The 13,866-nt window shown below is 39.8% G+C and overlaps 1 long non-coding RNA gene across 1 annotated transcript; it reads left to right on the top strand.

Annotated features, from left to right (window-relative positions):
• Window positions 1-1,986: 1,986 nt before the first annotated feature.
• Window positions 1,987-3,438, top strand: LOC148630794 (uncharacterized). The gene is made up of 2 exons (XR_015934995.1): window positions 1,987-2,746; window positions 3,151-3,438. It is a non-coding gene; the product is annotated as an uncharacterized LOC148630794 (long non-coding RNA).
• The last annotated feature ends 10,428 nt before the right edge of the window (window positions 3,439-13,866 follow it).

Here is a 13,866-nt window from a genome sequence, read left to right as displayed (position 1 = left end):
TGGTTCATGAAATAGGAAGCTAATAGATCTGTGTTTTAGTTTTACTGTTTGTTTTTGTTCCATAGAATAAGAAATGTTTCATTAATATTAGTAATAGAGTAGCTGTTTCTCTAAACAGTGTGTGTCAGTTTGCACTGCAGGTGTGCCAGGTAGAGACCATTTAAGAACCCAAAAATATGCTGTCATTTACTGCCGTGGCTAATTTCTGTTAACCTTGTCTCTCACTCACTTTGATGAGCAAAATGTTCATACATAAAGCATACATTTCTGATTGGTCAGAAGAAGCTTCTTAACATATAAGGTATAAACAAAGTCAGAAAGTTAGGCACTTAGGTCAGCCTTAGGCAGTTAACCAAGACCATAATCCGATAAGAAGCTATTCCCTTTCATGTTGCTAAATCACATGTAGGATACATGAGTTACACCTCCACGTAAGAGACCTTAAAGAGACCTTGGCCAGCCAGGAGTGTAGAAAACCGTAAAACAGTTCTTGAGGACCTAATTGTTAACTCTTAACAGGCAAAGGTTCCTTCAGTCCTATGAGAAATATTTTAGAATTGAACTAAAGTGTGTTTCCGATACACCTTGACATCTCATAGAACAACTGAATCTCTACCAAGGGTGAATGTGTCCTTCCTCTTAATGTCTAAAAGAAAAGGTTAAAATTCATTGAAGCAAAATGCAACAACCCAAAATGTTGGGGAGGTCGTTTCCACAGTTATTTCATATGACAGTGCTTGGAGTGAAATTACATGACCATGGTGAAGAAGTAAAAACACTTTACCTTGTTCCTCCTGACTGATGTCCTTATGCGTGTTTTGCACAGTTGAGCGTTTTGTGTCTTGTCGTCTGTGTAGGCAACAGCCCTCTTCCCTGGGATAGAACTAGATGATATTTAGACACGTTAATTTGACTTCTCCATTGCTCACATTGATGTGGATATGATTATAATGCTCTGTTTTGTGGGCTTCCCAAGAAAACAATAAATCCCTTACTACTTGTTCGAAATGCAGTAGCACAGATGCTAACAAATACAAGAAAGAGAATATCATTCCTGTTTTGAAAAAACTTCACTGGTCACCTGTATTATCTAGGATAAATTTGAAAGTTCTTTTACTTGTTTTTAAAGCTTTAAGCGACCTAGCACGTCTGTACCTTACTGAATGTCTGTCTTCATATGTTCCTATACGTGACCTGAGATCTGCACATACTGGCCTACTGCAAATACCACATGTGAAATGCAGAAAGAGTGGAGAGGCTGCTTTTTGTTTTTATGCTTCTAAATTATGAAACTCACTTCCACTTTTTATTAGGCAGTCAAGCTCGGTACATTGTTTTAAAAAACATTTGAAAATGTTGCTTTTAGTTAAAGTGGTTCTTTGTTCTTTCTATTTCTGTTTCTTTTTTTAGTTCTCTTTAATTGTTCTTATTTTATTACGACTTTCCTAATTTTTATTTATTTAATTGACATGTATGTTGCTTTACTGTATTGCTGTATTTTCCTTTACAACTTAAAGTATATCTCTCAATTTTAATATTTTATTTTTACGCTTGGTTTTTAAAGCACCGAAGCACTATTTGTATGAAAGGTGCTCTATAGATAAAGTTTATCATTATTATTTTTAATATTATTATTATACTTTGTTACATTTTTGGTTAGGACAAAGATTCTAGTAGAGGTGGCCTCTTTTACCCCGTTCCAAAAAATTGGAAAACTACCTTCAGAATACACTGACAATGACCATCTACTGTCTCCTCTAACTGTGTATTGTCATCATGCATATCTTGTGTATTATTTATTGTAGTTGGTTTTGTCATTCTGTAAAGAAGCCACCTTTCAAGGCACTATTTAAAATAATGTTTGTTATTATTATTTACATTTTTCATCGTTAAATCTGGCGAAGAGTCTTAAGAGAAATCAAAGAACACGTTGCTCTTACCTTTCCATTCCAAGAAATGCCCTCAGCTCGGATTAGAGAGATTGACCTCTCTGTCTCAAATTCTGAGAAACATAGACTCGATTGAAAAATGACCATTTCCTAAGATTCACATAACATCACCAGTCAACATTTGCCACTTGACATTGAAGAATGATGTGAAGACGGGGGTTTGAATTTAATCCTTTCTGTAGGGGGTTTAGACTTCTAAGTCACAAGCTGGGGTTTATGGCAGGAAAGGGGATTAACTGATAAGGACTGTAGATGCAAGCTAGGAACCCCCCTGTTTGTAATCTTAAACTGACCATTTGTCCAGAACATCGTAAACTGGCCAAATACCATGAACCCCCCTCTTTACCATCAGACCAAGTGACGTCAGAAACGGAGAAGAAAACACTATATAACCCAAAAGTTTGTAACAGTACGGCTAACAATACTTCGGTTTTGTTGTTTCTTGCGGGAAACAAGACTTCGGCTTTATTGTTCCTTGCATGCAATAAACTCATTTGTTTTACTTCATCTCGGGATCAAGAACCTTATTTCTTCTGTTACAACAGTCCCCTACAAGTCTGATGTGCCCTACCGCTGAGCAATTTCCATATGAGAATAGCCAGAGTGGAAACCCTCAGCTGGTGCCCTGTGAACTGTGTCACAGGAAGTTTGCTGTAGAGAGGTTGGAGAAACACAGCAAGATCTGCAAGAAGCTTCAGAATTCAAAGAGGAAGGTTTTTGACTCTTTCAAGCACAGGGCCAAGGGAACAGAACTGGAGACATACATCCATAAGAAGAAGGTTAGACCGCCAATCGTGGTAAGGGCTATCCTTAAACTCTTTCCAAGCTTCCCTTGTTTTCTCCTAGAGTCAGACTCAGCTTATAAATCAATGTAAACAATAAATAAGTGTTTTATGAAGTACTCTTCTGAAAAACTGCCGCAAAGGCACATTTGCCAGACAGAATAAATGGGTCTTAGTGACTTCTGAATTCTGTTGTAAAAATCTACATGAGATATCAAGCAAATAGCACTCACGGGAAACAAAACCATAACTAAATTGTACTCTCTACCCAATGACATGAAAGGTAGGCCCAGAAAGCTAAGTTATTACTGTATTGATATTTTCTTGCCTTGTGAATGGTTTGCGACCAGACTGTGTACGCAGTGCTAGTCTGGACTTTTTCTGGAAGCTGTTTCATTGGTTTCATTTCCTGTTCCCAGCTGAGAAAGAACAACTGGAGGCAGAAGCACGAGGATTTCATTCGGAGCATCAAATAGGCCAGGGAGGTGCAGCAGGTGATCACGCAAGGAGGGAAGGTTGTGAACCTGCCCCAGCCCCCCGCGAATCCAAACCCCGACTACGTGCCCTGCCCTCACTGCGGCCGGCGCTTTGCCCCCAGGCCGGCACAGAGGCACATCCCCAAGTGTCAGCACATCAGGAGCCGCCCTCCTCCTCCTCCTCACAGATGAAAACTGATGTGAAGAAGAGTAAAAGAGTCATGATCTTGGCTCACGACTCACGTCCTGCTTTTTCTTTTTAGAAATATATTTAGCACAGTTCATCCGTATGATGATAAAAAAAATGTTACCTTGTTTTAATAAAATGATTTTTTTTTGGTGGACTGGTGTTTGCGTAACTGTGGTTATTTCAGTTTTTTCCCTTGCGAAAATGTGTGTCGACCGTGAAAATAAATTTCAAGCTGTTCTTATCATTCATACACCTTGACCTCCTAAAAATAATTGTTCAACCTGGAACGTACAATTAGCAGGCAATAGAACAGGTCACATTGGCCTTGGAACCATCAAAAAGTAGTATTCACACATTCTCTGCATCAATTTTCCTTTAAAACAACTGAAAAAGCAAGGTAAAGTGTGATTGATTTTTTTAATGAAAGTTATTTGATTTAATTTATTTAATTTTCATAATATTTGAAATATGTTGGGATTAATGTGACTCAATATTATCTGCAGCTCTTACACTCCAGGCACCTGATAAAGTGGAACGCAGTGTCTTTGCCTTACATGGCGCTCAGCTCTTCCTCAATCCCAGCAGAAGCAGCAGCCTCCGGGTCCTGCCTCATGCACAGCTTAAAATGCAACACCGAGTAATACAACAAACAACAGGGAAAACCATTCACGATCAGACACATCCGTTGATTGCTGGCTCTCAGTAAAGGGACATTGCTGTGGTCCACGCATGAATCTGTTTTCTAAGTGCCTTATCCAATACAGTGTTGAGGCCAGTTTTCCCAGAAGCCATCTAAAGGGGAACACACAATAACTTGTAAAACCTCCAATTTACATCACAAAATAGACTACATTTCAAGGTTAAAGAATTACCATGTTCTGCGATTCAGAACGAGGCAGCAAAACTTCCTGTAATCTGATGTGGCCCTGTGACATTGTAAAGGAGCAGGCTTGTGAATACATCTCGTTTAATCCAATGGAAATATTGCTCTCAACTTTTTAACGTTTTTGCCAATAAATAATATTACATTGTTAACTCTGCATAAAGAACCTTGGAATGGAACGTTTTTTGCAGTGAAATGTTTGCTGCATAACCTATACCTTTTCTCTCCTACATCACATTGCATTAGTCATTACAGTGATTAGTGAGCAGGAAGGGCTGCATCACATCGCAATTTGTGTGGAACTTGAATGCGAATTTGTTACAACATGGCATAACTTACAGTACTTTCACAAAATTCATGATTTTGTGCTCAATTTTGAGTTTGTAAAGTTTTTCTATAATGTCAATGATTTTATTTTGTGACTGAAATTAAATACTTTTGTGTCTGCAAAATTGGGACTGTAGTTCCACCTTAACCTACTAGTACTGTATGTCTTTGGACTGTGGGAAGCAACTGGAGCACCTGGAAGAAATCCACACAAATGAAGGGAGAACATACAATTCCATCCAGACTGCACCCCAGGAATTGAACCCAGGACCCCAGCTCTGTGAACCACAGTGCCACCTCATTGCTATAGTCACTATAATTAATGTCAAAACACATTTGCAAATGAGCAGCCTGGGATCCAAAAGGATAAAGACAAGGATCCAAACAAAGCACTTTCCCAAAGCTTGGCTTTGTACAGTATATCATACAGGGCCTGATGCAGAAGGCAGATAATCTAAGTCCATGCAATAATTGCTAAGGGAAAGTGACTTTGTGTTTTTGGAGGGAAGTCACTCAACACGGAGCTGTGTTAGTGAAATGATTGTTCTGATGTACGGCTGATGTCCAAACACTGAAAACATGATTGTGTATGCAATCGCACTCCCGAGCTCCATTGGGTATGGTTAAAATAACTTTTTATAGTTCATCACATTCAAAGTGTGTGTACTTGATGAAAGTGTAACACGCATTTGGAGGAGTTATTCAGGATTTTCTTTCATTCAACTATTTCAAGACCTATTATTTTCAGATGTTGTAGTATACGTGAATAATGAAAGGCCTTCATATTACACAATGAAGGAATGACTTTGCAGGTGTGAAGAATAAAAGATTAATTCAGCTCACTTTGGGGAGTTTCACAATGGCCCTCCTTATAGAAATATGGGTTTGATTAAAGGAGTGAAGAAAAAGCACTGAATAATATTTGCTTCTGTAAACGTAATCATCTCAAAATATGGTTGAAGAAATTGAAGAAGGTTAAACATAATCCAAAACGTATAAGGTCAATTTAAGTACAACCAGAATTCTAGTGTTTATGCAATGCATCTGTGGGTTGATATGAAATATGGCCGTACTGCATTTCGAACAAGTTGTAAGGGATTTAGCCAGGAGAGGTATTCTCATTCACTCAGTAAGGTCTTTATTCATTTTGCAATATGGGAAAAACCCATCACCTGTCTGCGCAGAGAAGTGAAAGCTGATTCAAAAGCAAGCAGGGAGACCCCTTGTTTTATATCTTTTTTAAGCTGATGCAACACTTCAAGGACAGGCAAAGCAGTCATTTTCCATTCCTTATAGGTTTTTGCTTTAAGCAAAGAAGAGCAGTTATTCAAATGGTTTCTCACACTCCCTTCTTCAAGCAGCCGAGATAAACAGTATTAAAACATCCTGTGCCCTTGACAAGTTGGGTGCTATCACACTTTGTTCTAAGTATCCAGCTGCTTCTGCAGCACAGCTCTGTCCGTAAACAACATAGAATAAAACACTTTTTCTCAGTAACTTTTCATTACATTCCCTCCTTTTTATCCTTAAATGTGTTCATACCACAGAGTCCTCATAGGGGTCACCCTAGTCAGACAACAGCACAACAGCAAAACACTACAACAGGCATGAATAGCTTTAAGAAAAACAGTCCCCAAGACCCAAAAAATGATTTTAACCATGAAAAGAAGGGGAACTCATTGCCAATGCCCTGTTCTTGATTTACCCTGTTCTTAAGTTCTTTCAGCCGGTGTATTGCGAGGGTGAGGTGACCATGGTCATCATCACTAGCAGGGATATACAGATGCAGCCATTCAAAACAAGCGGGCGATACCGCATTATTTTGCGGTGTGCTTATCGCGGTGTAACACAAGTTACCATATTAATACCGTGTATTCTCGCATAGTACCGCATAATACCACATGTTCTAATGAATGACCTTGGACAAGCTGTAAACTCAAAGTATTGCCCTGGTCCACATTTTTTTTTTCATTGACCGTCTTTGTAAAAGTAACACCACAGCATTTCGTTGATCCAATCACGCATTTGTTTCCAATCATGCAAAGTACAGTCATTTTTGAGAATCTCCAATTCACCATGCCTTTTGCATGCTCATAAGAGATATTGATTTAGGAACATAAACATATTACTGTATGCAAACTGTACTGTATACAGTATGTATATGTATATTTAATGTCTTTACTGTGCCGTTTAAGTATTAAATATTTATATGGAATTTTACCACTGAAGGGAAATCTTAGTAGCTGAGCATAAAAAGAATAGGAGCATAACGCGTGTGAAGGCCATAAACGATATTAATTTTGGAACATAAACATACAGTATTACAGTATGTAAACTGTATATGGCTGGTCTAGGTACAAAAATACACACCAGTATTCCATTTCTCCCTAAACAATATTAAGCATCGAAGTCTTTAACTAACATGTGAAATAACGTTTGTATAAAAAGTGGTAGTTTTAAGCTTTTCTGCAAATACGCTCAATACAGGAGCAAACAAGCATACTTTTAGAATTTGATTAATAGGGAATATAATATGGAATCGCATATCTAAAGAAATTAATAATGATATAATTCTATTCATGTGCTGAACTTGTAAGCGAGAGGTTGGCTGTTCAAATCCAGCCTGTGCCATGACTTTTCTTTTAACAAGCATTTAAAATAAAATAAAAGAAATAAAATAGCAATATTATGGACAATTAATTGACTTTTTATATTTCTAAATATCACAACATGTTCGAATCTAAGTCATTTTTTAATAACAATGAATAGTCACCACGCATGCTTACACAGCTCCCTGGGTAAAGTATCACAAAGTCTTAGAGAACTTAACATTTTTATTATCAACAAATTGTAAATACGCTGTTTACATTGGGGTTATTCATATTTCACTTGAGTGTATGGGGGATTGTCAGCAGACCCCCCCCCTCTTAGACTGCGCAAACAATTCTTTTAATTTTTAGAAAGAAATGGCGGCTGTATGCTTTACAATATAAACATTTACTGTCAAACTTTAAATCAACAATTGATTTAAAGATGATCTGTCAAAGTGCAATGGAAAACAATATTGTTTTTGTTTTTGTTGTTTTTATCCCGTAAGGCGCTTTGAGAAGCCACCTTTAAAGGCGCTATATAAAGGCACTGATTCCTATGGAATGTGTATTCTTTCTTCTTTTTTTCAGCATGGAATAAACCTATTACGTGATTTTAAGGTTTGTGTGAGAAGCCAGGGTATCAGCTTGTTCTCCCCACCGCCTCTCTCTGTGTACAGTAGAGCCTCCTGTCCTGACTGGTGGAGCTCATACAGCTGTGTCTGGAGGGGATCCAGGGTATCAGCGTCAACCCCACGGCTGGGCAGCTTGTTCCCCCCTCCAACCCCTCTCTGTGTACAGTAGAGCCTCCTGTCCTGACTGGTGGAGCTCATACAGCTGTGTCTGGAGGGGATCCAGGGTATCAGGGTCAACCCCACGGCTGGGCAGCTTGTTCCCCCCTCCCGCACCTCTCTCTGTACAGTTGAGGCTCCTGTCCTGACTGGTGGAGCTCATCCAGCTGTGTCTGGAGAGGATCCATGGTATCAGGGTCAACCCCATGGCTATGCAGCTTGTTTCCCCCCCTGCACCTCTCTGTGTACAGTAGAGCATTATCTCATGACTGGTGGAGCTCATACAGCTGTGTCTCGAGAGGATCCAGGGTATCAGCTTCAACCCCACGGCTGGGCAGCTTGTTCCCCCCTCCCGCCCCTCTCTGTGTACAGTAGAGCCTCCTGTCCTGACTGGTGGAGCTCATACAGCTGTGTCTGGAGAGGATCCAGGGTATCAGCTTCAACCGCACGGCTTGCAACTTGTTCCCCTCTACCACCCCTCTGTGCGTACAGTAGAGCCTCCTGTCCTGACTGGTGGAGCTCATACAGCTGTATCTGGAGAGGGAGAGAGAGAGGGGTGCGGAACCAGGGAACTATTTACATGGAAAACGGGCGATCTCCCCAGCCCGTATGCCCCTTTCACTGTGTGGCAGCTGCAATAGTCAGCGGCCTACCTAAACCCCGCCCTGACCACTCCTGTCCTGCCCCTCACCGCGCACCCCAGCCGGGTGTTCTTCAGCCGCCCCCCAGGGCGAAAGCGCTACAATGCTAAAAATAAGATACACTCTGCAGACATTCACAACAGCGACTGTCAGAAGATAGGACACAGCAACTCAGACACCCATTGAATGGAAAGGGACACTTTAATGTTCTGTGCGGGTGGTACAGCACCCCACCGCGCCAGCAAAGAGAGAGATACACACCAGTTTTCATTGTCAAAAAGTAATTGTTTTTTAACTTTTGTACAATTTGTTTTACATTCCTCTTGTTTAACAGGAATGTTTTGTTTCTGGACAGACTGTTAAACTAGGGGAAAGAGTGCCTATGAAAGACGGGTTCCTTTCGCGAAGTCTGGAGACATTAGAAGCTTGCCACACCCGGACTGTTACACCAACGCATTAGCAAGTTAAAGCTATCCCATTGAGGAGCTGGGCGCAATAATTGTTTTGGTCCTTGATTTTCTGATCTGCAAGGCCATTTGAATTCTGTCTGGCATTGCCAGATTGTGAAAAAATAAAAGTATTTAAATCATAAGATACAATCTACAGACATTCACAACATATACATATCTTAAAACATTTACATATCTTGTTAAATTATTACTTTAAATATGTACTTTAAGTTACTGAAACAGCCAGTTAATAAAATCGTTGCAATTTTGTTCTTGTTTGGAGGTGGGGATATTCTGACAACAATTGATTTAAAGACAATCGGTCAAAGTGAAATGAAATACAATATTACGCTGGGTAAACGTTCCGAGGTCAAATTCTTCCGTGATGGGGGTACCTTTAAAGGTCTAAGCCGGAAACCATCATTATGTCTCATTTTTGATTCTCTCTTCCAAACGAGAACAAAATTGCGACAATTTTATTAGCGGGCTGTTTCAGTAACTCAAAGTATTCATTTAAAGTAATAATTTAACAATAAATCCCGCACCCAGCAGAAGAATCCTACTCCGTTGGGCTGCTGAGCAAGGCCCTTAACCCCAACTGCTCCAGGGGCGCTGTACAATGGCTGACCCTGTACTCTGACCACAGGCTCTCTCCCTATCTCTTTCATCTGTGTGTCTGTGTATCTCATGGAGAGCAAGCTGGGGTATGCGAAAAGATAATTATTATTGCAAGAAATTGTAAAGGGTTAATAAAGTAATGTTGTTGTATATCTAAGCAAGTGTTCCTGCATCCCTCTTCTGCACTATAGGCATGGCTTTTATTCTGTTTGCTCCATTTCTAAAACTTTTTGCTCATGTGCATTTTTGTATTTTTTTACACCTCTAGCACTTTAACGTCCTGAATTTTCATTTGCCTTAATTTGTAGAATGAATTTGAGTTTTAGCCTTAAAAATCTTAAGTTTTCACTATCTTTTGTTTCTTGTCCTACAACTGTTATTATTGATCACCATGACTTCATTCAGCCTTTCCTGAACGTCTATGACAGGCAGAGAGAGTGCTGTTTCTGGTGTGATCTTTTGCAGCTGACATTTCACTGTTTTAAACGAACAAGAAATTAGATTGCTCATAAATCACTTATTCTATATAAATACAGCGTAATTGCCCTCCGAAAATCCTCTTTTTCTTGTTCGTTTTAGAGACCTTGATCGAAACTGATTTTAGATGTCAGAAAGGATTTATTTTCTCTGTATTTCCTACATTGCTTTGTCGAGATTTTAACTTTATATTTAGGCTCAGATTTCAACTATAAATCGTACACTAATTAATAGCAGTAAATACTGATGTTTTGCTCCCTCTTACCACAAAAATATATATGTTTTGTAGCTGGGATGAACTTTATTTCGTACGCGTAGCTACTGCGATTTGGACACGAAGCGGTTAAAGATGGCGGCAAATCAGGCACCCAGAGAGGGGGGGGGGCGTCTTCTCGCCTCCATAACTAAAATGCCAAATAGGAGTGGCTTAAGCGACATACACAGTCGTGTAACTGACAGTTTGAGGTAGCCTATCGTGTAAATTTCGCTTTGTTGCTGATAGGTTAAGCTTTCGAAACTCTGCCCCAAAGTCATGTGACTGATTTTTCGCCCTGTTTCGTTGGTTAAACGCAATGATCACAAGCACCACCATGGTAACTGGGATGTGTAGTTTTTAATTCCGTTTGAATTATAACTGTACGTACTGTCTTCATATTTGGCCAGGGCTTTAAAGAGAAGGCGCGCCAAAAAATTTCGGTGCCGTCGTCTCCGCTTTAAAGGTACAACCGTGCTGGAAGAATTTGACCTCGGAAGTTTGCCCAGCGCACTTCAAGTACTGCACCTTCTCACACGTGTAGCCAGCTGCGTTGAGCCGTGGTTATATGATGTCATCTTTTATTTTATTATTTTATTTTGTGAACTTCCCCCAGATGAGTTCCGTTTTTCTGTATGGAGTTGGCTTTGCGACAGCCCTTGGGGTTTGTGAAGGTGCCCCTGGGGTCACAGGCGGCTCGTTTCTCTGGGGAGCCCTCAGACGCGCTGTGGCCGCCAGTCGGGTGAGACGCCAGCGGCATTTTTAATTTTATTTTCATTACAGATTCGTGTGGCGACATTATATATATTATTTCTGTAGTGGTACAGTTGTGTGCCAGATGAATCGCGGTAATGCACGAAGGTGATGTTTAATGCCTCACACGGTGTTGACCCACATGTTGTGTTTTGCTGAGCAGGAGAGAGAGAGACATTCAGCGTGTGTGACGCCAACGGGTTTTCTGTTCTAGAGGCTCTGTCATCCGTTGTGTTATAATTGTTTTCTTTCTTATTTAGTATTTCAGGTGTGTCGATTTTATGAACCAAATGTTAACGTACAACACGGGAAAAGGTGCATTGTAGAGTAAGATAACGGATATCGGCTTGTATCGTGGAGAGGACGTATAATGTGCTGAAAGATGGGAAGAGAAAGGGGCGATTTCTGCGCGCATTCTAATCATTGTGATTGATTTGATATTGATCTGATATGTGTGGTCATGTGAATGTACATAGATGGTGGGTATGGTGTTAATAATATATGATATGATATAATTACTTGTATATATCATATATCATTCTTTCTATTTTTATATATGGTAATCCTTTATATATGGTAATCCTTCTAGATATTATGATTCTGTTTCCCGAAAGCATCGTAGCGCTAAGAACATCGTAAACTCGCTCTTAAGCTCGATCGTTAATTGACGAGTGTTTCCCAAAACCCATCGTAACTGAAGTAGCACGTTAAATCCTTCGTCATCTACGTGCTCCCCGACCCGCTCGTTCATCACTAAGTGCTTCTTAAACTGGCCTCCTCCTGCCCACCCTGAGCGCCAGAGATCGCCAGACAGAGCACAGTCACTTCACGGCAGGGGCATCCTCTGGGAATACAGGACACTAAGAGTTTATATGAAGGACTTTGATATTGTGTTGTACTGTGTCAGAGGAAATTCGAAAAAAGAACATTTATTTATACAGTGATGAATTTATGAGTCATCTTGGGTATATTTCATATTCATTTTTATACTTGACTAGATGATATTATTTTCAGTATGAAGTGCAGCAATGCATTATTTTAGTGAAATCATTGGGCCTAACATGTATTTATAATGTAGCGCCACGCAGGGCGCTTTAGTCATGCGCACGCAAGGCGGGCTGAGAACAGCACCTGGGTTCTACCGGACTGTATAGCGGGACGGAGGCTGGGATACAGTCTCTTCCCTTCAGGTGTGTGTGTGTGTTAGTGAAGGTGCAGCGCTGTAACCCCTGTCCCTGTGTGTGTACCTTTCCCGATTCGAGTTAATAAATGTGTTGTTCAGCCCCAGTCCTGAGTCCCACGCCTGCTCCATTCCGTACCCAAACCCGCGGTCGATACCGCGTAGTTCAACACCGTTTGATGTTCTGTCGTGATTGTTGACGGTAAAGCTTAGATCTACTTGTTTTTAAATTTGATTATAGGTCCTGTATTTGTTGAGTGACACATGCCAAGCTTAGTAGTTAATGTTTCCATTGAGTTCCAGTACACCCAATAACTCTAAATAACAGTTTTTTCTCATGAAATATTGTGATTCTTAACTATGGCAGCGCGCCAAAAAATATTGCTTTAAATCAAGGACGTCGTGCGGGACGCATACACTGTCCACGCAGTTAATCTTGGTTTTCTTTTACGGCATGTCAGTCATTTCTTTTCTTTGCTCTTAGAAACAATAAGGTCCCTTTTTGTGCCTATCTATATGCTTTTGCTTAAACTATGATGTCAAGTTTACTTCATATTCCTTTTCACAACTTTATTCCATCCCACTGAAGGACCAAAACCGACACCATATAATGAAAGAATTGTCAATCGATTGTTTACATACGTACATACGTACATCGTAAAGTTGCTTGAAAGTCTCTAAGATTAGTTGTTTTCGGGAAACTCACCCCTGTTCTTTATCCTTCTGCTCTCACTGTGTTTATTACCGCCATCTACTGTCTCCTCTAACTGTGTATTGTCATCATGCATATCTTGTGTATTATTTATTGTTGTTGGTTTTGTCATTCTATTAAGAAGCCACCTTTCAAGGCGCTATATAAATTAATGTTTATTTTTATTATTATTATTTATTTTTTTAAAGTTGTACATTCTGACGCCATGAGATTTTGAGATTTTGAGATTCTCATATTTTTGGCTTCTACAACAAACAGTAACAACGCGCTTGAATGGTTCTGCAAAAGTTTAGCTGTATCTTTAAAGCCATCCTCATCCTTATCAGGTACAAAGAAAAGAAGGTAGGTCGGCTTCTGTTTGGAATGTTTTAGTTAGTTTTAATTTTTTAAACCCCAGGTAAACATATTTTGTGCCTTTCTCTGAACTTTTTTGCATTTCAGTTCAGTTGTTTTTAAGCTTATTTTACAGTTGCTAGGTTCCTGAACTGTGCAGTATTTCTTTTGGGTTTTGTGCAAATCATATTCTAACGGTTGGGGGGAAAAAGCACAGGTGCCATCCCACCATTAAACCCTGAAACTTACCTTAGCCGATTCTTCAACTAAACCAGACATGTTAACTAAGTGTTACAGTATGTTCTTCGAATGTGTGTCAGCCAATCAGATTTCAGGACTGGAATTATTGGTTTTGTAATAGGGAATATAGTATGGAATCACGTATCTAAAGAAATGAATAATGATATTAATTTAAGGATCTGAATATCTAAAAATATGTATCTAAATAGCAGGTAGTATTACTG

This window comes from Lepisosteus platostomus, unplaced genomic scaffold, assembly GCF_059453375.1.
Source record: "Lepisosteus platostomus isolate fLepPlt1 unplaced genomic scaffold, fLepPlt1.hap1 Scaffold_90_H1, whole genome shotgun sequence".
In the NCBI taxonomy this organism is placed as follows: Eukaryota; Metazoa; Chordata; class Actinopteri; order Semionotiformes; family Lepisosteidae; genus Lepisosteus; species Lepisosteus platostomus.
This window is presented reverse-complemented; position numbering and strand designations above follow the sequence as displayed.